This window comes from Sander lucioperca, chromosome 24 (genome assembly GCF_008315115.2).
Source record: "Sander lucioperca isolate FBNREF2018 chromosome 24, SLUC_FBN_1.2, whole genome shotgun sequence".
Lineage (NCBI taxonomy): Eukaryota > Metazoa > Chordata > Actinopteri > Perciformes > Percidae > Sander > Sander lucioperca.
Genome location: NC_050196.1, coordinates 5,090,971 through 5,113,322, shown reverse-complemented (window position 1 = coordinate 5,113,322; position 22,352 = coordinate 5,090,971). Strand labels below are relative to the sequence as shown.

The 22,352-nt window shown below is 39.1% G+C and overlaps 1 long non-coding RNA gene across 1 annotated transcript; it reads left to right on the top strand.

Annotated features, from left to right (window-relative positions):
• Positions 1–2,099: 2,099 nt before the first annotated feature.
• On the top strand, positions 2,100–12,603 carry LOC116044681. Its single transcript, XR_004103731.2, has 4 exons — positions 2,100–2,135; positions 5,858–6,022; positions 7,015–7,109; positions 12,372–12,603. It is a non-coding gene; the product is annotated as an uncharacterized LOC116044681 (long non-coding RNA).
• The last annotated feature ends 9,749 nt before the right edge of the window (positions 12,604–22,352 follow it).

Sequence of the window (22,352 nt, the reverse complement as noted above, 5' to 3'; positions counted from 1 at the left end):
CGTTGAAGTTTGGTTTCCAGAATAACAATCTTCTGAAGGAGTTTGTAGTAGTCCTCCACGGAGAAGGGAGGCATCTTGCTGCTAATTAGCTTTAGCTACAATCACTTTGGGACAGGCTTGAGCTATTGGTAGGCCACGCTCACGCACAAAAATGTTGAAATATGACAAAAGTCTACTATGTCTACAAAAAATGTATAGTCCAGTGATTTGTAAGTATCCAAGAGCCGCTGCTCATAGTTTTCTCTCAGAGGAAAAGTAAGATTATCAGCAGAAATATGCAAGCAAAAGCAGGAGCAAGTAGCAAAGCGTCTGCACTGTAAGAAGCAGGAAGCCAGGAAGTAGGTACCCAAGTAGTACCCAAAATGTCGAAATATGCCTTTTTTGTCTTTACACTTGTTTTGTTTGGTGCCGGTTTCACTTTTTTTTTTCCAATTGTCTGAATCACGGTAAAAAGATAAATCCTTCCATAATATACTTGCCCTTTTTAAGCCTTTGCCATAAACCATTGTAAATAACAATGCATGGGATACGTAGACCTAAAATCACTAATAAATGTTTTAGTGAATTTGCACTGGCAACTTAAATGCTTCACCCCGTCTCTCTCTTCCTTTTACTCTGTAATTGAATAATTTGCTCCTCAAGAAATGCTGTATGCGGTACACTGTAACTTGTAATCATTGTTCTTGTATGTCCTTTGAACTTCATTTGTGTCTATATATCAGAAATGAAGTGTAAATTAATAAAAGAAACTCTGTAAAAAAAAAAAAAAAAAAAAAAAAAAAAAAAGGAAGAGTAAAAAAACGTTTGTTTCGTATCATTACATCAGATCATAGCCTGTCATATGTGTACAGGTTTAGCTTAGTTTAAACAATCTAACAATTTTATAATAATAGTCTGTTGATTTAGGTTCGTTTTTTTAACGTTATTAAATATAAATCCAACACGCTATGCGTTGCAAATATATACCGTCAAAGGACTAGGCGGGCGGAGACAGAAACACATGGAGTGCGCTCTATCTGGCACCCCGCTCGCTGGATCTTCACACAAGAGAAAAACGAGCGCACCTCTTCAACTGGCGTCTCTCGGTGAGTTGGCATCGGACCAGCGGCCAATTTTCTCTTAAACTACAATTTGGTTCCTGGGGCAGGGAGGCGAGGTAAACGTTTTCAATTTACTGTTAGTTTGTTGCTGAAAATGTGCTTGTTTAAACAGTGCTTCTAGAATAAACTCTCTGTTAGCTACATTAGCTAACGTAACTTAGCTAGCTAGCTAGCTAGCTTATGAAGGGTCATAACTGACATTTAACTTTATTAACGTTATTTCAAAGGAGTCGTTAATGTCAAGGCTGTATCGTTATCTTCTATGTCTGTTTGCAGATTCAACGTTACGTTATCTCATAAGTTATCTGTTTTGTTTTTTATTAAGAAATATCTGAGTCATTGTCTGCTACATTGGCTGGCTTAGCTAGCTAGCTAGGTCAATGCTACGACAAACGTTAGCACGCTAAATCGTAGCTAACGTTGATTTAGCTCGGTTTAAGGAAAGGTTACTAACGATAGCTAATCCACCGACTGTTAGTAACGTACGGACATTGCCAATGGTAAATTATTTTTTTATATTTTAATTTAGAAGTGTAAAAATGGGCGGCAAAAGCGTTTTTCACCGGCAACTGTCACTGTCCTCAGCCGTACATTGCGTTACGTTACGTAACGTCTATATTAAAAGACGAACGCCGCCATCTTGCTTGCTGAAAAGTGAACATACAGAAAAAGGAGGAAAATTTGTTTTCGGCGATCATGTAGCCTATTTTGAATGGTCACCTTTCCATGTTGAATGTGTTTTTAATTGTTTGTGTAATGTTACTATATACGTGTGTGTGTGTGTGTGTGTGTGTGTGTGTGTGTGTGTGTGTGTGTGTGTGTGTGTGTGCGCGCGCGCGCGCGCGTGTTTTCAGATTCAGACCTCAATGTTAAACAGATTTTATCTGTGTGCCAGTGCACACAGATAAAATCACAGTTGTGATGTATTATGATCTTGTAAATGTATAATATATTCATTCAACTTGTTATTGTATTTCTCATTTTCAGCTGATGTGGCCGTATATGTTCCTGCATCAGGCCAGGAAACAAATTTGTGTGAGTACAAGTTTTGTATTTTTCTTTCATTCAAAAGTTTGGTGCCAGTAAGATTGTTTTTGAAAGAAGTCTCTTCTGCTCACAAATGTTGCATTTATTTGATCAAAAATACAGTGATATTGTGAAATATTACAACTTAAAAATGTAAAAAGTCTTTTCAATTTTAATATTTGTCAAATTTAATTTATTCCTGTGATCAAAGCAGAATTTACAGCGTCATTACCTCCACACTTCATCCTTTAGAAATCATTCTAATAATATAATAATTTACTGTAACTGTTATATATTAAGTCATATTAAATTAAAATGTACAAAAGAACTGTCATACATATTGTACAGTTTTATACAATGTATAACATGTAATATGACATATGTCCCGCTGTTTGTTGATCTGTATCTGTTGCTGATATTGAAATTCTATTTAAAGTAGGCCTGGGCGAAAAATCGATTGAATGAATTAATTCGAGTTTTTTGTCGCGGGCGATTAAAAAAATAAGTAAATCGAGTTTTTGTGTAATGGCGCATTTTTGGCTCCCCTGAGCTTCCGTAGCGTTAGTTTCACATAGCAGTATGGCAAGCGACAACAACAACAACAACATCATAGCACACATGAAACAGCAACAGCAAGCGACAACATGGCTACCGGTGAGAGTGGGAAGTTTGTTCCCAAGAAAGGAATAAAATCATCTGTTGTTTGGAACTGGTATGGGTTTGCTGCGACAGACGTGGAGCAAGAGACCCCACGCTGCAACATTTGCCTAAAGCCCATCACAGTCAAAGGCAGCAGCACCACAAACCTATTCCAACACCTGAAACAGAGACATCAAGCCGAATATGAAAAATGCCAGTCTCTCCGAGACGAACAAAACCGCAGTGACCAACAAACCTTAGCTAAAAAACAGCTAACTGTAGCCGAATCCTTTGCACAAGGCACCGCATATGACAGGAAAGATGAATCTGGTGGAGAACAATCACCGAAGCGGTCGCTTTATCATGTAGGGGGGAAAATCAGAAAAAAAATCGTAAATCGAATTAAAAAAAATAAAATCGGAGATTTTATTTTTAGGCCATATCGCCCAGCCCTAATTTAAAGCTGCAGTCTGTAACTTTTTTTGTGTTCAAAATTTACAAAATTTATATAATCGAGTACACCATGAATGCATTTTCCATCTGTGATTTTGTCTTAACTACGGTACACCTGTAATAAGTGTTTATATGGGGACAACTTTAGACTGGTCGGGTCGCAGAGCTGTGGAGTTGCCCAGTACCTGCGTGACTCGCCATCGACATAAACACAGACAAAGAGCTCTGGCTACGATGTCCGTTTGCAAGACACATTATTCTGTTAACATGTTTATTAACCATTAGTGTAAAAAATTATGGACTGCAGCTTTAAATATAGAAATTATTTTACATCAGTTGAATGTAGATAGTTATTTCACCCTGCTTTCTTTTTGCATGTTAACGTTTCACACGTACAACATGTACATTTCAGACAACACGGAGTTGAAGAAATTTGAAAGGGCCATTTGTATTCGTCTTGACAAAATGGACCAAAAGCTGTCAGCGATTGAAAATCTTTCAAGGAGGGGTGGCCAGCCAACAGGAGACCTGTCTGAGTTTCTGCTCAATCCTTGCCGTACTACGCAGGAACTTAATAATTTATGCTGTAAAATGCAAGATGAATACAGGAAAAAAAACTAAGTACATTTAACAGCAGATTATAATTGTGGGGTTTTTAATCACTTGAAATGTTCTTTGACATCTATAATGTAATTTACTTCGAAATCATGCAAATATTTTGCAAAGTGCACATAAATATGCACACGAACACAACATATCAGTTTGCATTGCAAACTTGATAGCCTATTCATCATCAATCTAAAGTCAACCAAAAAAAGAAAGAAACATGGCTCAATTTAAAGTTGTATAATGTATTATACAACTTTAAATTGAGCCATGTTTCTTTCTTTTTTTGGTTGACTTTAGATTGATGATGAATATGAAGGAATCCATTTTACATGGATGTTGGGGCACGAGTTAATTTGAAGCCCCATTTACATAAATAATAGTTTTAAAACTAAATGTTGCAGCACAAAGGTAAAAACATTTGGATCCATGCTGAAGGAGAGATTTCCGGTTTCAGTTTTGCTTTTAATAAATATATTTACATAGGCACAGGCAATATTTATTTTTATGTTCTGGTATTTTGCAATATTTCAGACTATAATATATTAAATAATACAAATAAATACAGGGTTTCCGTGGGGTCTTAAAAAGTCTTAAAAAGTCTTAAAAAGTCAAAAATTCTGAACTTAAAATTTAAGGCCTTAAAAAGTCTTAAAAACGGCCAGATTTTCTTCCTATGTCTTAAATTTCATTTAGTCAGGTCTAAAAAAAAGTTTTTACCCTCGTTCATTTCAAGAAACGGCCGCAGAAAGTTATTACAAAGTAGCAAAAAAGTATAGAGTAAGTCGTAGCCTACAAAGCGGAGTTCTAGAGCAGGGGTCTCCAACACGTCGCTCGCGAGCTACCAGTAGCCCGTGGCTTGATATAAGGTAACTCGACAAGAGGGCGTTCACATATCGCGTCTTTTGCGCGCTCAAGCTCGTTCAAATGTAGGCGCGCTCATAATTGAAGCAACGCGCTAATTTTTTACCAGGCGCAATGAGATGAAAAAAATCTAAAATTTTCAGAATGCCGCAAACGCACCACATGTCATGTGACAGGAACCAACCAATCAGCCCTTTCCGTAACAACATTGAAAGCTCAGTCAACATGAATGATGGTGGTGCACCCAAACACTAATAAAGATAAGCTAATGTGTATTGTAAATGTCAGTAATTTATATCTTTTGACTCATTCTTTTTATAAAAAAAAATGTAAAGGCTGAAATACGAGGTTTATCTTTTTATAAAACTTTTTTTGTCAAAACTTTATTTGAACTTGTACATGTTAGTAGATAACATTTTGCAAGACACTCTTTTAAAATCTGGCCATTATTTTTAATGGTATTATTTTAATGTTTATGTAAACAAAAAGTGCATATTGATGCTAATCAATTTGTTTTCGACATAAAACTTGATGAATTTATTTCATTCTGTAGTATTAGTACTTTTGAACAGGATTCTGTGATAACCGTGATCATTTTGGTCACTATAATCATCTCATCATTTCATATATGCAAAGTACAATTTTCTATTAAATAAATTATCTCCTTCTCTCTCACACACACACACACACACACACACACACACACACACACACACACATCAGATAATCCATGTTAGTTAGTTAGATAGATATGGATGGATGGATGGATGGATGGATACTCTAATTATCAAGAGGTAAGTAAGGTAATCTAACTTGGATAATGTGTCGTGTAGGTCTTACATTTCAATCTTTATGGTCTTAAAATGTCTTAAAGGTCTTAAATTTGACTTACTGAAACCTGCAGAAACCCTGTAAATATGATGTAATTAAATTATACAATATTATATAATTTAATTTTAAAAGGCAACTTATACACCATGGTGACCTTGTGTTATTTTCTCTTCACCATGCAATTTTCACCTGGTGCATCTGGTTTTCCAGGAAAATGTGGTAGTTTTCTTACTAGTCATAGGCTTACTTTTCAGCAATTGAAATGCTAGTTATACATGGATTAGGAATGGAAGTATCTATCTGTGCCAAACCTAATAATTGCTTTTTTTTTATTTCAGGTCCATCACCTTAGTCTTCTTGGAGGCAAAACACCTGGAGACGCCATCCGGAGGGTGTTAAGAGCAATTGCACTCAACTGTGTCTTGAGTCAGTACAGTTTGAAGGGAAGGGCAGGAAGGGGAAAATCAGTTTCCAAGAGCTAAATATTTGCAGTGTGATCATTCGTAAGTATTGCATTTTGTAAGACTCACTGCATTTACACCTGGTATTAAGATGAGTTTTCAGTGATCTGATCGGCTAAGACACACCATTATTAACATTAATGTCACATAACGTGTGAGTGAGTTAGAAAGCAAATGAAAAGGATAAGTTGGGCAGCTACCAGCAGTTTTGGTACAACACAAACTGTTTAATGCACAGGTAGTTCCAAGTCAGTTGAATCACTGTTTTATATGAATGTGCTCTTTAAATTTAAAGGTGCTAGGGATGTAACAATATATTGTGACATGCAAAAATATAATAAAATAGCTTTGCTACTGATTCGCTACATTGTATTTCTCAACAACTAGCGGGTTACATCACTGTTTTTAATTAAACGCATAGCTTCATCGTTAATAGAGAGACAGTAAACAGACACTGGTACAAATCTCTTTCTCTTATGAGAATTTAAATAAATGCTAATAATTCATTCAAATAAATGTCATTTTATGCACTACTTTATCTCTGTCTGATTAAAAGCGGACAGAACATGCTAAACCTAACGAGTTATAACTTGACAAAAATAACCATAATTTTTAGTCTCCCAGTAAAATATTGTGCTGCAAACATCAATAATAGCTTTAAATGGTAAATGCTGGCAAATTACCCTGATATAAGTGGGATGATTCACAGCTAGCTTTCCATTACACAATTTGAATGCACGACACTAAGGCAAAGAACCACCTGATGCAAATCGGAGGTATTCAGCAGTATTCATATCAGCAAGGATTATGTGACGGTACAGCTTTATAGTGATATTTTTAACACCGCCCTACAATGCAATGTGGTCACATGCATTTCTGACTACTTTCATATGGTTTCAGTGATCTGATCACAAAAATGGGACTTATAACGATGTCATGACATTAATTTTTTTTTTTTTTTTTTTTTTGAGGTCCATGTTTTCCCAACATTTTTACTGAACTTTCACTAAACCATTATGTAAACTTCATTTTAGAAATTTGCCAAAAGATGTACCCAAAGGTGCCCGTCAAGGTATTAGAGGAATACATTTCAGACACCTTGAAGTACGCTCCTCATCAGGAATCAAGGGTGAGTAACATTCCTGTATGTTTTCTTTTAATTTTCAGGTGTAATCCTTTACAATGTGTAGTTGAACCTTTCCATTGTAATTCCATTACATTTGTAAGCTATATTTGAATCTTGTGTGATTTAATAGTACTCAAAGCACAGCCTAATTAACTTAAAGGATTAGTTCACCTCAAAATGAAAATTTCCTAATAATTTACTCACCCCAAGCCATCCAAGATATCCATGTCTTTTCTTTCCTCAGTGGAAAATAAATTAAGTTTTTTGAGGAAAATATTTCTGGATTTTTCTTCACAGAATGGACATGGTTACCATCATTTTCAAGTCCAAATCAATGCAGTTTCAAAAGTCTATGAAGTGCTTTAACTTCGATCTGCACGATCCCAGCTGAGGACGAGGGTGTAATCTAGCGAAACGATCGGTCATTTTATAAAAAATAATAATAATTGATATACTTTTTATACAATTGTTCGGATTGAGCACAAGCCGGAAGAAGCCGGGAACTACATCATCACGCTCGACAGCGCCGGTGGAAATACGCATATATGGAAGTACCGTTTGTAAACAGTGGGGCGCTACTTGCGCCTGCGCCGTCGAGCGTGATGACGTAGTTCCCGGCTTCTTCCGGCTTGTGCTCAATCAAAAACTTCAAAGACTTTTGAAACTGCATTGATTTGGACTTGAAAACTATGGTAACCATTTAAGTCCATTCTGTGAAGAAAAATCCAGAAATGTTTTCCTCAAAAGTACTTAATTTCTCTTCCACTGAGGAAGGAAAGAAAGACACGGATATCTTGGATGGCATTGGGCCGAGGAAGTTATTAGGAAATTTTCATTTTGAGGTGAACTAATCCTTTAAGGGTTAACTTTTATGGAGTAGCCACACTGTTATTATTATTATTATTATTAAATGTTTATGAAATGATAAATCACCATTAGTAACAGTCAGGGGCGATTCTAAGATTTTGGGCTCAGCCTCCAATGAGGGTATGATTTAAAAAAAAATAAATAAATGTAAAATTAAACTAGAACTGCAAGCAGTTATGACGGGGTCCAAGCCTCCGATGCCAGTCGCCCCCGACGCCCCGGGAAGCTGCGCCACTCGCCCCCGATGACCCAGGGAGCTGCGCCAAAGCGGGACCTAAAGCATTACATGGGGGGGCAAACATTGGCGAATATCGAGAGGTTTGACAGTCACATCACACTATGACAGACGCTCCACTTAGCACCAACTGCAATGTTTAATTGTAAATGAATGTTGCCTACTGGCAGTCTGGCACACGTGGCTGCTCAGTATTTTCCGTGGGTGCTCAAACTCCGGAGCACCCACAGTATCGGCGCCTATGAATGGTGTTGATTTTTGATTGAAAAAGTGAGAGAAAAGAGTTGCATTTGTCCACTGTGAAGGTTGTAGAAACTTTGTCAGGTGGGTTAAGAAGTTTGTTTATTGTAGAAAACTAGGGGAGCACGCAAAAGCAAAAACCAAAACGTAACGGTAGGAGGTAAATATCAGTAAGTATTGAGAAGTGTGAGCTGCAAGGTCTGTGGTACAATCCCATTGCAAATATGTTATTAACAGTGATTGAGTTAAAGTGCCAAAACATGTCTACGTTGATTATAGCGCCCCCTAATGGCCGATCTTCGCCAAATTTGGTAAAGAGCCTCAGAGCCGCATGCCGAACGAGCACTACAAGTTTCGTGGTGATTGCTTTTATTGTGGCAGAGATATTGCATATGCAAATTTCCCATTTAAATGCATTGAGTTATTGGCCAAAACAAATAAACATTGCTTATAGCGCCCCCTAAAGGCTGATCTTCGCCAAATTTGGTACAGATCATCACAGTGGCATGTTGAACAATGATCTCAAGTTCCTTGCTGATAACATTTAATTTGACCGAGATATGATACGTGTGTGGTAGCTAGCTATGAAAATTTGTTTGGTTGTCAAATGCGCATACTTTAACGCAGCAAAATTCCTTGAGTAACTTTTGGTCAGGTCGATCTGGAGATGCTACCTACCAGGTTTCGAGCTGATCCGTCGCACGGCCTAGGACGAGTTCGAAAAAGTTGGTATTGCGCAATATTGCGAAAAAGATTTTAAACAAAAATGAGCGTGGCCTATATCATGTGATTCAGCTTGATTCAAGGAACACGTGGATGTAAGGATTTCTAATGTGCGATATGTAATGTGGGAGTTAAAAGCAAAAAAACATTATAGCGCCACCTAGTGGTCCACATGTGTAATTTTTGGTAGGTGTGGTCCATTACCCATTATCTATCTACCCTGTAAATTTAAAGTTCACATTAGTGTAAGTGGTGAATCTAGACTTGGGTCCCATAGGCCACGCCCACTTTGACCCCTTAGTACCCCACTCTAGAGGTGGCCTCAGGAGTCTCCCTAAATGGTAGCCATCAAATTTTGTAAAAATCGGATGAGCCGTTCATGAGATATAAACTTTTTGTAATTGTAGCGCCCCCTAGTGACCAATTTTCATAAATGCGTGGGAGCCCTCCAGTGGTTCATGTCAAACAAGAATCTAAAGTTTGGCGTTGATAGCATTTATTTTGGCTGCGATACAGCAAAGTTGGTGTTTTAATAGTTAGCTACACAAATTTGTTCGTGCGTAATATGCACAATTTTTATCCTATAAAAAAACTTTTCATTAACTTTTTGTCAGGTCGGTCTGGAGATGCTACGGTCCAAGTTGCGTGCAGATCGGCCACACGGTCTAGGAGGAGATCGAAAAAGTAGGTTTTTGATAAATTGTGATTTTTTTCATGCATAAAAGTCTAGGCGGAAATGGGCATGGCCTATATCACGTGATTCAGTTGGATCCAGGGAACACGTGGATATATGGTTTTTAAATGTACGGTGTAGGAGTTATAGAGCCAAACGCGTTTTTTTCTGCTATAGCGCCACCTAGTGGTGGAAGTGGGTGAATTTTTGCCCCTGAGGTCCTTGCGGAGTTTCGGACCAGTCCTGAAAACGGCAACCCCCCAACATGTACGGTTTAGGCTGTAGTCGGAGTTTTAGGCGGAGAAGAAGAATAATGGAAAAAAAAAAAAAACGTAGAAAAACAATAGGGTTCTACAGCCCTGCTGTACGAACGGCATAGCTTTGCTATTGCCCGTTCTTACAGACTCAGGCTTGGACCCCTAATAATAATGAAGAAAAATCAGTAGAAAAACAATAGGGTTCCACAGCCCTGCTGTGCAAACGGTGTAGCTTTGCTACCGCCGTTTCTTCCAGACTCGGGCTTGGACCCCTAACTAGTTTCAATAACATAGTTTCAATAACATGCATATGGCAGGGTTTTATAATCACGGAGCTCCCGAATGTGAGTCTAGTTAGGGGGGTTCGGGTCTCCCGGGAAAATTTTGATTTCTCTGATCTACATATGTGCATTTTAAGATGTTTTGAAGGCCCAAAAAAATGGACCATGTCAGTGGACGGGTGATTATTTTTCTCTCCTCATCTTCGCATCACACTCTTTTTCTCTTGCTCTGTCTCTTCCCCTCCTAAAGCTGAGCCTTGACTGATATAGGCTTTTCATTTTTGTCTGTCAGTGAAGAAAGTAAACATAGGGTCAACTGATAGGTTGATTTATGAATCATTTTCTTAGACGTGTTCATTTACTCAAAGCGACTAGGAAAGCTAGGTAACTAAACTTTATTAAATTCATTCACAATATTCATTCTACAGATCGCTTATTGATCTGATGCCTAATACAGGGCCATAGACAGGGCTTTATAATCAAAGAGGTCCTAAATTTGAGGTGGTTTGAATTTTTTATTTATCTGATGTTAAAACCATGTTAGCGGGGGCAGTAGATTTGTCAATACCTGCATCTCCATCACTCTTTTTCTCTCAGTCTCCTCCTTGCCCTGTTTATTCCCCTCCTAAAGCTGAGCTTTTTTAATTTACTGAAGGATACCAATTGTATTATTCTCAATATTCATTATTAATCCTGTGCCTAAAATGATGAAAACGTTTTTGTTAATGTGTCTTGTCCCTTCACAATGACAGTAAACTAATTATTAGGCTACATTACATGAGTCACGTTATTACATAGGCCTATTTTCAGTGGCGAAATTAGACAAAAGTTTATTAGTTTGCCTGATTATTTTTGTCATTCGTTTAACATTTATGATCTAAAAAACTGTCAAATATGAAATGTTTCGTTTAGCTAGTTGCATCTTATCTCGCACTTAACGTACACTGAAGCGTCGAGTTGCTCTGCTAAAATTCGCGCTCAGCAGCTTCTGTGAACATAAAGCCCGCCCACTTTGATTTGATTGGTCATCTCAAATATTCTGACATTGACGAGCAGTGACAGACCAATGAGGCTTAGATGAACACACACAACCTGTCCTCTGTTTCTGACGTGCGCTCTGCTCGGCGCCGCTGCGGATTGAAGATGAAGAACACGCTGAATTCTGATTACAAGAAGACTGAAGCGAACACAAATTTGTGTACAATATTTTAGGGGGGCTAGGCAGAAGTTTAGGGCGGCTGAAGTAGAGCCCTGCGCGGGACTGTTTTCTTCATCCCGCTCCCGGCGAATTTCTGACCATTACCGCCCGCACCCGCAACATGTGTGTTACACTCCCGCCCGCTCCCGCAATGTGTACGTCCACTCCCGCCCGCACCCGCAAAACTCTGAGAATTTATGCCCGCACAATAATAGAGATGCATTGACGTTGTGTCTTCTCCCGTCCCGCATGAGAAAACACGTCATTTTATAGGTTAATAGGGAGAAGATGAAGGCAAAGAAGGCAGGTGCTTGCTGCTGTTAGACGGGGAGGAAGGAGCAGAAGGATAGGGAGAGAGGGGGAGGAAGGGGCCGAGGATGAGGGAGAGAGGAGAGGGAGAGAGGGGGAGGAAGGAGCCGAGGATGAGGGAGCGAGCGGACGGTGGACGGAGCCTTGGCTCGGAGCTCCTCCGTCCTGGGAGGCTCAGACAAGCTGGTGTCTGCTCATAGATGGCCTATACAACCGACAGCGGCGAAGACCCTATTGGAACTGAAGGAATTATTAGGGCCCGAGCACGAAAGTGCAAGGTCCCAACGGTGCCACACGTCACAACTGGTGAAAATTGCAAAATTCTGTAGTGATTGGGCTCGGGCGTTGCCAGGGGGCTCCATAGTGCCCCCTAACGTGCGGGACCCGGCGGGACCCAATCCCAATGCAGCCCTCTAGGCTGAAGCTCCCCTAAAAAGGGCCTAGTGACACCTCTGGTAACAGTCAATCTGTTCACTTTACAGACGGAGCATGAGGAGACACAGACTGGACCACAGACTGGACCACACCCTGAAGAGTGGACCACAGACTGGACCACAGTGCTACTTTGGCACCAGAACTGTTTCCTTTTCATTAAAATGTTAAGACAATTTTCTTGATAATCATTTTCAACTTTTTGATGTGCTGTAAAAGTGTGCAGTTATATAATAAAAAGTGGGCACTTGTAATTCACATGGTTGTGTAAAGAAATATAGTTGAAAGAATGATGTAGAAACATTATTCTTAATATTCTAACCTTAAAATAACATAACATAAAGTGCACATTTTTATGTTCTTGAAATGTTCCAAATTAACGTTATTTGAATGTTGTACTGTTAATACAATTTTTGGGGAACGAACGTTACAGAACTTTATACTAACCTTAATACAACGTTCCAGCAACACAATGCTAGCCTTAAGATAATGTTCCAGCAACAGTATGCTAACCTTAGGATAATATTCTAGCATCATTTTGCTAACCTTAGGATAACATTCCGGCAATGTTATGCTAACCTTAAGATGATGTTCCGGCAACATTATGCTAACGTTCCAGCAATGTTATGCTAACCTTAAGATAACGTTCCAGCAATGTTATGCTAACGTTCCAGCAATGTTATGCAAACCTTAAGATAACGTTGCAGAAACATTACACTAACGTTCCAGCAATGTTATGCTAACCCTAAGATAACGTTCCAGCAACATTATGTTAACCTTAAGATAACATTCCAGCAATGTTATTCTAACATTCCAGCAACGTTATGCTAACCTTAAGATAATGTTCCAGCAACATTATGCTAATGTTCCAGCAATGTTATGCTAACGTTCCAACAACGTTATGCTAACCTTTAGATAATGTTCCAGCAACGTTATGCTAATGTTCCCACAACGTTATACTAATGTTCCCGCAACGTTATGCTAACGTTCCGGCAATGTTATGCTAATGTTCCAGCAACGTTATGCTAACCTTAAAATAACGTTCCAGCAACATTATGCTAACGTTCCAGCAATGTTTTTCTAACATTAAGATAACATTCCAGCAACGTTAAGCAAACTGGACATTTCAACGTTTTTAGAACATTTCAAATCAACGTTCCCACAATGTTCTTAGAACATATTTTTGTTAGCTGGGATGGAGCCCACTTACAGGTATGGGCCAAATCGCTGTACAGTCTCGCAAAGCTCCCACGTGTTTATGTGGGCGCCAATTTTTGTGAGTTTTCGTATATATTGAGGCCGTCAAAAATGTGCCCAAGTGCTAAAACCAATTAGGGGGCGCTTTAGAGCAACCATACCACTCCCAAGCCTAAATGTGAATTCAGAGTTTACTATTGTGCACATGGCTGCAAATCCTAAAGTCCTCAAACAAGTGTTCGTAAAATAAAGATTTTTACACCAATATTTTGGAAATTTTAGAATTTTGAATTTTTTTCTAAAAATAGCACCATGGACTTGAAGATGAGACCTATGTTCCCTCAAAAGTTGGTATATTAACTTATTACTTTTGTCCAATTTAAGGCGCACGTTAGGGGGCGCTATGGAACCCCCTGGCAACGCCCGAGCCCAATCACTACAAAACTTTGCAATTTTCACCAGTTGTGACGTGTGGCACCGTTGGGACCTTGCACTTTCGTGCTCGGGCCCTAATAATTCCTTCAGTTCCAATAGGGTCTTCGCCGCTGTCGGCGCTTGGGCCCTAATAAGCTTTAGTTTAGTTATGGTTTAGTAAGGCTTATTAGGCCCCGAGCGGCGAAAGCCCTATTGAAACTGAAGGAATTATTAGGGCCCGAGCGCCGACAGCGTTGAAGGCCCTATTGGAACTGAAGGAATTATTATTATTAGGGCCCGAGCGCCGACAGCGGCGAAGGCCCTTGGAACTGAAGGAATTATTAGGGCCCGAGCACGAAAGTGCAAAGTGCGAAGGAACCTATTGTTTTTCATCAGATTATTTTTCCGGGTCCTTCGTCGCATTTTTGAGGGGGTTAGAATGGACCAAAACTCACAAAAATTTGTACACGTCACAACTAGTGAAAATTGCAACGATTCAAAATAATTACTCATATGCACCACTAGGTGGCGCTATTGCAGAAAAAAAATGCGTTTGGCCCTATAACTCCCAAGCCGTACATCGCACATTCAAAAACGATATATCTTCGCGTTCCCTGAATCCAGCTGAATCTCCTGATATTGCCCATTTCCGCCTGGACTTTTATGCGTGAAAAATCGCGATTTATTGAAAACCTACTTTGCCAAACTCCTCCTAGACCGTGCAACCGATCTGCACGAAACTTGGCAGGTAGCATCTCCAGACGGACCTGACAAAAAGTTATCCAAAGAATTTTTATAGGATAAAAATTGCACATATTACGCACAAATAAATTTGTGTAGCTAAGTATGAAAACACCAACTTTGCCGTATCTCGATCAAAATTATTGCTATCAACGCAAAACTTAAGATTCTTCTTTGCCATGAACCTCTGGAGATGCCCCACACATTTTATGAAAATTGGCCACTAGGGGGCGCTACAAGTACATAAGATTTATAGCTCATGAACGGCTCATCTGATTTTTACAAAATTTTAAGGGTACCATTTAGGGCCACTCATGAGGCCACCCCTACAGTAAGGTACTGATTGGTCAAAGTGGGCATGGCCTATGGGACCCTAATTGGTTTTAGCACTTGGGCACATTTTTGACGGCCTCGATATATACGAAAACTCACAAAAATTGTCGCCCACATAAACACCTGGGAGCTTTGCGAGACTACAGCGATTTGGCCCAAACCTGTAAGTGGGCGCCCCCTAATGCCTGGAAGGCCTTAACTTGGACATAGTTGCTCCGATCTTCACCAAATTTTATACCCATATTACTCTAATCATTGCGGACATATTTTCCATTTACCTTCATTAGCTCCGCCCAACCGGAAGGCGGCCATTTTTAATTATGCATTTTTCATGTGTTTTACATTCTTTCGAACTCGTCCAAGGCCGTGATTTCAATCTTCTTGAATTTTTGCAGGTAGTATCTGTTGACCCTCATGACGAAAAGTTATCCAGAGAATTTTGATATTTGAAAAAATGCACAAGTTAGCATTATCTTGGCAACAATTATTCCGATTGCCCCGAAACCTGACAAGGTTGTTCGTCATGGCCGGTTTAGCATCTGTGCCAAACTTGGCGTCAATCGACTATTAGATAGCGCTGTTTTAATTTTTTTTAATTAATCAGCAAAATATTGATATATGGGAAACCTACTCTGTCTAACTACTCCTGGGGCGTAAGTCCGATCGGCACAAAAACTGGCACATAGACTCGGAGGACCCTCGTGACAAAACGTTATCAAAAGAATTTTAATAGCTAAAACAATGCGCAAGTTACAGAGGACCAACTTCTTGTAGGGGGCTGTCGAAACAGGAAGTTGCGTATCTTACCAAGATTTATTCCGATTGACACCAAACATGACAAGTTGTTGTCATGTTTGTTCTGCATAGGGGCTTGAGCATCCATGCCAAACTTAGAGTGAATCGGCCATTAGATGGTGCTGTTAGAATGTTTTTTATTAATTAGCCACATCGCGATATATGGGAAACATATAACTCCTCTGTCTATCTCCTCCTGGGCCGTGAGTCCAATCTGCACGAAAACTTGGATATAGACTCAGTGGATCCTCGTGACTAAAAGTTATCAAAAGAATTTTGATAGCTAAAACAATGCGCAAGTTATGGAGGAACAACTTCCTGTAGGTGGCTGTTAAAACATGAACGGTTGTATCTTGGCAAAAGTTATTCCAATTTACATGAAACTTAGAATGTGTGGACTACGTGTGATGTTGCGTCTGCCAGTACCCCCGACTGCAAGAAGGCGAGGGCCCGTTCATCGCTGCTTCAGCGCCCCCCTACAAAGTTCAAAAAATTGAGCCCCTGCAGTGCGTTTAACGTAGACTCACGAAAGTTGGTACACATATGTAACATGTCAAGATGTACAAAAAAACGTCAGTTGAGCCATATCCTAAACCCAACAGGAAGTCCGCCATTTTGATTTCAAGTTCGAAATTAGTGCGATTTTGGCCATTTCCACGTTGTACTTTAACAAACTCCTCCTAGAGATTTCATCCGATCAACTTCAAATTCGGTCTGTACCATCTTAAGACGTTATAGATGAAAAGTTGTTAAAAGAAAAACTTTTCGTCATAGGGCGTGGCTGTGGCGGGGCGGTCATTTTGTGTGTTTCGCCGCCGAAACAGGAAGTGGGTGTAACTTGAGTGTACATTGTTCAACTGGCTCGAAACTTTTCAGGATTCATAACACTCCAACTCTGAGGACATTTACTGGACAAGATTTACTCAAAGTCATAACGCTGCCTAGTGGCATCAGGAAGTAGGGCTAAAAGTCAAGGTGCTATACTTTAACGAACTCCTCCTAGAGATTTCATCCAGCGGACTTCAAATTTGGTCTGTACCATCGCAACCCCTTAAAGATGATAAGTTATTAAAAGAAAAACTTTTCGTCAAACGGTGTGGGCGTGGCGTTTTTTGAGTGTTTAGCGATGAACAAAGAAATTGTTGTAACTTGAGTGTACGTTGTCGTATCTGCCCGGAATTTCTCACGATTGACAAGGGTCCAGGTCTGAGGACATCTATAGGCCAATATTTACTTTTGGTCATAGCGCCCCCTGCTGGCAATAGGAAATGCGCCTTATATGACAAACATCATCCGATTTACATGAAACTTATGTGTGGTCGACATGTGCTACTGAGCCGCCCCCTATACCTTAACCACGCCCACTTACTCAGGCCACGCCACCTTTCATAACATTTGAACCGTTTAAGGTAGAGTCTTGTGTGAGGCGAAGGCCCTATTGGAACTGAAGGAATTATGGCCCGAGCGCCAACAGCGGCGAAGGCCCTATTGGAACTGATGGAATTATTATTATCAGGGCCCGAGCGGCAATAATAATATAATTAGGGGTCCAAGCCCGAGTCTGCAAGAACTGGCGGTAGCAAGAGCTACGCCATTCGCACAGCAGGGCTGTGGAACCCTATTGTTTTTCTACAGATTTTTCTTCTTCTTCGTTCCCTGGATCCAACTGAATCACGTGATATAGGCCACGCCCATTTCCGCCTAGACTTTTATGCGTGAAAAATCACGATTTATCAAAAACCTACTTTTTCGATCTCCTCCTAGACCGTGCAACCGATCTGCACGAAACTTGGACCGTAGCATCTCCAGACCGATCTGACAAAAAGTTAATAAAAATAATTTTTATAGGATAAAAATTGCGCATATTACGCACAAACAAATTTGTGTAGCTAACTATTAAAACACCAACTTTGCCATATCTCAGCCAAAATAAATGCCATCAACGCCAAACTTTAGATTCTTGTTTGACCTGACCCTCTGGAGGTCCTCCACGTGTTTCACGAAAATTGGTTACTAGGGGGCGCTACAAGTACAAAAAGTTTATATCATGAACGGCTCATCCGATTTTTACAAAATTTGATGAGGGGTCAAAGTGGGTGTGGCGTATGGGACCCAAGTCTAGATTCACCACTTAAACTAATGTGAACAACTTTAAATGTACAGGGTAAATAGACAATGGGTCATGGGACCACACCTACCAAAAATTACACATGTGGACCACTAGGTGGCGCTATAATGTTTTTTTGCCTTTAACTCCCACATTACAAATCGCACATTAGAAATTCTTACAGCCACGTGTTCCTTGAATCAAGATGAATTACATGTTATAGGCCACGCCAATCTTTACTTAAAATCTTATCGCAATATTCCACAATGCGCAAAACCAACTTTTTCGAACTCGTCCTAGGCCGTGCGACGGATTAGCTCACAGAATTTTGCTACATTAAAGTATGCGCATTTGACGATCAAACAAATTTTCATAGCTAGCTACCACACACGTATCATATCATATCTCTGCCAAATTAAATGTTATCAAGGAACTTGACATCATTGTTCAACATGCCACTCCGATGCTCTGTACCAAATTTGGCGAAGATCAGCCTCTAGGGGTCACTATAAGCAACGTTTATTTGTTTTGGCCAATAACTCAATGCATTTAAATGGGAAATTTGCATATGCAATATCTGCCACAGTAAAAGCAATCAACACGAAACTTGTGGTGCTCGTTCGACATGCGGCTCTGAGGCTCTGTACCAAATTTGGTGAAGATAGGCCATTAGGGGGGCGCTATAATCAACGTAGAGATGTTTTGGCACTTTAACTCAATCACTGTTAATAACATATTTGCAATGGGATTGTACCACAGACCTTGCAGCTCACACTTCTCAATATTTACTGATATTTACCTCCTAACGTTACGTTTCGGATGTCGGAAAAAACAATAAAAAGTCATTATATAGTATATCGAAAAAATTCATAGTATATAGTATGTTGAAATAAGTGATAAAAAGTCATAGTTCAGTATGTCAAAAAAGTCGTAGAGTGTGTTGCGAAAGGTAATAAAGTCATAGAATAGTATGTCGAAAAAAGTGATACGAAAGTCATGGTATATTATGTTGAAAAAAGTAATAAAAAAGCCACAGTACAGTATATACTGTACTGTGATATAAGTGATATAAAAGTCATAGTATGGTATGTCAAAAAAAGTCATAGTATTGGATGTCGAAAAAAACAATAAAAAGTCATGGTCTAGTATGTCGAAAAAAATGATAAAACAGTCAAGGTATACTATGTCAAAAAAGTCACAGTAGAGTATGTTGCGAAACGTAATGACTATGACTATAGGATAGCATGTCAAAAAGTGATAAAAAAGTCATAGTATCGGATGTCGAAAAAAACAATAAAAAGTCATGGTCTAGTATGTCGAAAAGTTATAAAAAAGCCACAGTATAGTATATCAAAAAAACCGTAGTATAGTATGTTGAAGTGATATAAAAGTCATAGTATGTCAAAAATAGTCATAGTAGAGCATGTCAAAAAAAATGATAAAAAAGTCATAGTATTCTATGTCGGAAAAACTCATAGTATATTATGTCAAAAATAGTCATAGTATAGTATGTTGAAAAAAGTGACAAAAAAGTCATAGTATAGTATGTCGAAAAAAGTTATAATATAGTATGTCCAAAATGTTGTACTAGAGTATGTTGTGGAATGTGATAAAGAATCATAGTATAGTATGTTGAAAAAAGGTTATAGTATGTCGACAAAAGTGATTAAAAAGCCACAGTATAGTTAATCAACAAAGTCATTGTATAGTATGTCAAAGTAATAGTAGTTATAGTAGTGCAGTCACAGGGAGAACACGCAAACTCGAAACAGCAAGATCATAGTATAGTATGTTTTTTTGTGGTGGGGAAAACCAGATCACCCAGTGAAAACCTCATGTAGATCATTCTAACTCTTCACAGAAAGGTCCTGGATCCAACCCCTGTGACTTCTTGCTATGAGGCTACAATGCTAACCATTGGGCCACCCTGCTCATAGTATAGCATGTTGACAAAAGTGATAAAAAAAAGTCATGGCATAGTACTTCGGGAAATGTCCTAAATAAGTCACAGTATAGTATATTGAAAGAGTCCTAAAAAAGTCATTGTATAGTATGTCAAAAAATGATAAAGAAGTCATACTATAGTATGTCGAAAAAAGTCATAGTATAGTATGTCAAATAAAGTGATTTAAAAAGGTCATGATATAGTATGTCGAAAAAAGTCATGGTATAGTATGTCAAAAAAAGTAATAAAAAGTCATAGTATAGTATGTCGAAAAAAGTGATAAAAAGTCATAGTATAGTATGTCAAAAAATTTCATATACAGTATAGCATGTGGAAAAAAGTGATAGTCATTGTAAATATATGTCAAAAATAGTCATAGTAAAGTATGTTGAAAAAAGTCATAGTATGATATGTCAAAAAAAGTAATAAAAACGGCATAGTATAGTATGTCCAAAATTGTCATAGTATAGTATGTCGACAAAAGTGATAAAAAGTCATAGAATAGTATGTCAAAAAAGTCATAGTATAGTTTGTCGAAAAAAGTCATGAAAAGTCATAGTACATTATGTCAAAAAAAGTGATTAAAAAGCCATAGTAGAGTATGTTAAAAAAGTCATAGTATAGTATGTCAACAATAGTCATAGTATAGTAAGTCGAAAAAAGTAATGAAAAGTAATTGTATGCTGAAAAATGTCATAGTATAGCATGTCAAAGAAAGTGATTAAAAAGGTCATGATATAGTATGTTGAAAAAAGTCATAGTATAGTATGTTGAAAAAAGTCATAGTATAGTATGTCAAAAAAGTGATTAAAAAGGTCATGATTTAGTATGAACTCCTTCACTAGTACCTTGGAGTCTTGTTCGCGAGTGAGGGAACAATGGAGCGGGAGATTGGTCGGAGAATCGGCGCAGCGGGTGCGGTATTACACTCAATTTATCGCACCGTTGTGACGAAAAGAGAGCTGAGCCAGAAGGCAAAGCTCTCAATCTACCGGTCAGTTTTCGTTCCTACCCTCACCTATGGTCATGAAGGCTGGGTCATGACCGAAAGAACGAGATCCAGGGTACAAGTGGCCGAAATGGGTTTCCTCAGGAGGGTGGCTGGCGTCTCCCTTAGAGATAGGGTGAGAAGCTCAGTCATCCGTGAGGAGCTCGGAGTAGAGCCGCTGCTCCTTCGCGTCGAAAGGAGCCAGTTGAGGTGGTTCGGGCATCTGGTAAGGATGCCCCCTGGGCGCCTCCCTAGGGAGGTTTTCCAGGCACGTCCAGCTGGGAGGAGGCCTCGGGGAAGACCCAGGACTAGGTGGAGGGATTATATCTCCAACCTGGCCTGGGAACGCCTCGGGATCCCCCAGTCGGAGCTGGTTAATGTGGCTCGGGAAAGGGAAGTTTGGGGTCCCCTGCTGGAGCTGCTACCCCCGCGACCCGTTACCGGATAAGCGGAAGAAGATGGATGGATGATTTAGTATGTTGAAAAACGTCATAGTATTTTATGTCGAAAAAAAGTGATAAAACATTGAAAAAAATTTTGTGTGCTATTTAAAGTAGTGCTAAGCCCCCATGCCACCGTGCCACCAATAAAGTACAAGATACCAGTCATATCCTAGTATGTTAAAAAGAGCCATTAAAAAGTCATAGTATGTTGAAAAAAGTCATAGTATAGCATGTCACAAAAAAATCATAGTATAGTATGTTGAAAAAAGGGATTAAAAAGTCATAATATAGTATTTAGAAAAAAAAGTGTTAAAAAAAGTCATAGTGGGCACCCGAATAGCTCAGTTGGTAGAGCGGGTGCCCATATATAGAGGTTTACTCTTAGACGCAGCGGGCCCGGGTTCGACTCCGACCTGCGGCCCTTTGCTGCATGTCATTCCCCCTCTCTCTCCCCTTTCATGTCTTCTGCTGTCCTATCAAAATAAAGGCTGAAAATGCCCAAAAAATAATCGTGTAATAATATAATAATAACGAATAATGAAAACCCCATGTAGATCATTCAAACTCTTCACAGAAAGGTCCTGGATGTCCTGGATCCAACCCCTGTGACTTCTTGCTATGAGGCTACAATGGTAACCATTGGGCCACCCTGCTCATAGTATAGCATGTTGACAAAAGTGATAAAGTCATGGCATAGTACTTCGGAAAAAGTCCTAAATAAGTCACAGTATAGTATATTGAAAGAGTCCTAAAAAGTCATAGTATAGTATGTTGAAACAACTGAATAAAAATTCATAGTATAGTATGTCAAAAATAGTCATAAAAAAGTCACAATATAGTATATCAGAAAAGCCACAATGTAGTATGTCAGAAATAGTCATAGTATAACATGTTGAAGTACAGTTGGTCGAAAAAACATGTAATTTTAGCTGACGCTTTTTTTCAAAGTGACTTCCAATAAAGTGAGAGGAAAGTGGTGGGGAAAACCCCATATAGATCATTCAAACTCTTCACAGAAAGGTCCTGGATGTCCTGGATCCAACCCATGTCCCTTCTTGCTGTGAGGCC